General features: G+C 26.2%; 1 long non-coding RNA gene across 1 annotated transcript; it reads left to right on the top strand.

Annotated features, from left to right (window-relative positions):
• The first annotated feature begins 1,522 nt into the window (after positions 1-1,522).
• On the top strand, positions 1,523-2,354 carry LOC125594154. Its single transcript, XR_007329748.1, has 2 exons — positions 1,523-1,829; positions 2,091-2,354. It is a non-coding gene; the product is annotated as an uncharacterized LOC125594154 (long non-coding RNA).
• Positions 2,355-3,787: the final 1,433 nt, after the last annotated feature.

Raw genomic sequence — 3,787 nt, 5'->3', positions numbered from 1 at the left:
CATTGAAAAGAAATTTGTCAATGACAATATTCGATTGTTTGGGATCTAAACATTCTTAAATTGTTATGATAGAAATCATATATAATTTGTAAATATACTGATATATATTCAAATCAAAAGCGAATTATTCTAAAATCATATATATTTGAATTGATAAATCAAAATTAATAATTTTTAAATCTTGCCTACTTTAAAATTCGTTGGTTTTGAATGTAACAAAACTTACAAATCATTAATGAAGCATTCAAAATATTACACATTTTAAATCTGATGGAGTAGAATTTAATATCTACAACCAATAACACCACCTAAGATATCTTAATGAATAATCAATATTATTCTTTTTTTATTTTTATTTAAATGTCCTTTTTTATATTTTCCCAATAATATTTATAATAACTGTTTTCTATAAAATTTTAAACGAAATTTTTTTATATATAATGTGATTTCATAAAAAGTTTACAAAATAATCTTGGTATTAAAGTAAAGAAATAATTTCTCTTTTGAAATTTATCTGTTATGTTTTATGCTACTTTGTACCGATCATCACTTATTTTGTATTTAAATTTGAAATTAACAAATACCAAATTTTTTTAAAAATAAAAAAATATACTTATACATACCAAACTATTACAATGAATACAATTAGCTCATTTTTACTGAATTATATTAGAAATAGATGTACTTTAATTTGAAAGAATATATGTAACACAATATATCCACAAAATAAGTAGCTGGACCAATCTAACATCAAAAGTTTTTAAAATAATATATTATGGTTTATGATAACATTTTTTTTATTTTTATACATAGAGATTATAGAATGACTGAACATAAATAAATATGAAATTATCATATAATATTATATAATTCAGAAAGTTTTTTTTTATAATTTATATATATGCATTGAGGTTTCAAAAGACTATTATTGCCATATTCATTTATGAAACTTTGAATCAATCAAAAGTTTATTTTTACAATTAGATTCTCAAAATAATATATATTAAATTATAGATGATCTTAATAAATTATATTTAAAAGTCTCAGAAAAATTTTAAATTAAACAAAAATAACAAATTTATCAAAATTATAAAATATAGAACAAAAATATATGATTGAATTAGAAAAATTGATGTTATCTAATACATCCAAATAATAACCAAATAGACGAAATGTTATATATTCAAAATCATATGTATAATTAAATAACATAATATTAAATAAATCATACATATTAACTACAATATGAATTAAAAATTATTTAAAATGCAAAAATATAATATTAAAAAATTATTATAACATATTTATTTTATAAATATTTATACATGTGCATGAACACGGAAAAATCAACTAGTTGAATCTTAATTACTAGACTAAAATTAGATACTAGCAAATTTACTAAAGCCCCATCTCTGACTTAATTAACTACAAGTTTGCCATTCTAATAAATTTAAAAAATAGAAAAATATGTTAAAAATATTTAAAAAGGGAATTGACGACAAAAAAAAATTAGAAAGGAAGAAACGAGTTTGTGGGATCTCTCTCACAAGACATCGACGAAACAAAAGGTGGAGCCTTCTCCGATCGAGAGTCGCTGTCGTCCCTATCCCACTACGACAACATCTCCTCCGTATGAGCCGCTTGTCGATTTCGACTCCTCCTCATCATCACCATCGTCCCTGGAAGTGCTAAATTTGTCCAATTCCAAGTTGTTATTACACATTTTGAACATATATTGTTTGATTGAGTGTTTAGTTTCGAAAACCCTAAATTGCAAGTTCAGGTTGATATCAGAGTGTCTCCCGGTTCTCATGCCAATGAACATTCGGGTAAAGAAGTTAGGAGTTGGCTTATGTCACTTAACTCATTTGTGCTCTCTTTTAAAAAAATTAACAACCATATATCTTGCAAGAGTATTGATGATATGTCAAGTGATAAACTATGCTCTTGTGTCCTTATGATGACTATATTTCAGCTTTGTATCGGGCAAAAGTTAATATCTTTTACATTTGTATTTGGTGAAAGTTGATGTCGTTTGCCCTGAACTTTAATGCATTTGGCGACATATTGTTGTTGCGGTGAATAAATAGCTGAATGATAAAGAAAGAGTGGTAGCTGCTTAGGAGAATCCTAATTTCCGCCAGCTTGTGGATGAGTGTATCTACTCCAATGAGATGTGAATCAGAGCATTTTACTTTACTCTCTTGTACATATTTCACATTTGGGATTGTATCGTATGCCTAGGAGACCGCTCTTTGTCTATTTTTGCATTGCTTATGTCACTTTACAAATTTTGCCATCCTTGAACGTTGTATATTGCCTTGATTTGATAATGTTACAAACTTTTTTCTTCATGGTAACCGCAGCTTGAACTTACCAGAAAGAGCTGCAAAGACGCTGTTGATAAACCAATGTATTTTCCTTGTGCTTGATTTTCTGCAGTTTCTGAGGTTGGATATGAGTTTATAAGATATGATACATCTCCTCGCATAGTTAGGTTCCCATGACCATTACCTATAATCCATGTTCGAGATTGTGCTATGCATGAGTCATGCGGTCGATTCATGCGGTAGGTTCGTGACTAGCGAATCGGCGAATAATCAGAGATTAATTTTAAGTTTTTTTTTTCATTTTCTGATAATTATATATATATATATATATATTAATATATTATTATATGATTTATGCATCAGCCAAAATAAAAGAAAGGTTTGGAACTTTCTTTCTCACTACCGCTCGGACTACATCATGAGATCATTAAAAAAAATCAAATTTCTACCTTCCGCAGACGCAGACGAGAATAATGTGATCCATGTTTCTCCAAGCAATAAGGCTTGCAACACCATAAAAGGAAAAATTGAAAAGGAAGAAACAAGATGAAAGAGTTGATGACATTTTCCAAAAAATTAACTAATTATGATATTAATTAACCTAAAAATAAACCAGATTCAAAACGAATGTAAACCGGATCGAAATTGAACATTAAATTAAATTTGGTTAACATAAACTCATATTTCGTCAATAAATCTGCCACAACATAAATTAAAAAATCTGCCACCACATAAACAAAAAGTCTACCAACAATTTTTAGTTGGATATATAACTCTGACGTAAGAAAATAATTCTAACATAAGAAAATAAGTCGGTACATAAGAAAATAAGTTACACAAATCTACCATTTTAGCAAATTTGCTACCTCATTCGAGAGACATATTCTTAAAAATCTGTTTTTTATTCAGATCGGACAATTAACTCTGTTGTGCAAACAAATCTGATGTTTTTAAGAAAGTTTGACACTACTTTAGCGGTAGATTTATTTTCCTATACATATTTTATAAACAGACTTATTATTCTATAGATTTATTTTTTTTACAAATAAATCTGATGTCGATCAAATACTAAGAGTACTTATGTAATATGGACAAGTGCAATTTATACCAGAAAAGCATTCTAATAATTTTTTAAAAAATATGAGTCATTCCGGTAATAAAACAATTAATTTGTGTCGTTTTAGTAAACTTCCTTTAATAATACTCCCTCCATTCTATGAATAGTGGCACTTTAACACTTTTTTTACATATAATAAGAAAATAATAAAAAATATATTTACGTTTACACAAGCTACATATATTTAACTAATATTATTTGAGATAAATAAAATTATTTATAAAATTAATGTATTTAATAATAAATATTGAATTTAAAGTAAATATAAATTAACATCAAATTTCTAAAATTGCATTTTTATGTAATAAAAATACTAAAATGACATTTTTTGTAAAACATA

Source organism: Brassica napus (assembly GCF_020379485.1).
Source record: "Brassica napus cultivar Da-Ae chromosome A3 unlocalized genomic scaffold, Da-Ae chrA03_Random_6, whole genome shotgun sequence".
Lineage (NCBI taxonomy): Eukaryota > Viridiplantae > Streptophyta > Magnoliopsida > Brassicales > Brassicaceae > Brassica > Brassica napus.
This window is presented reverse-complemented; position numbering and strand designations above follow the sequence as displayed.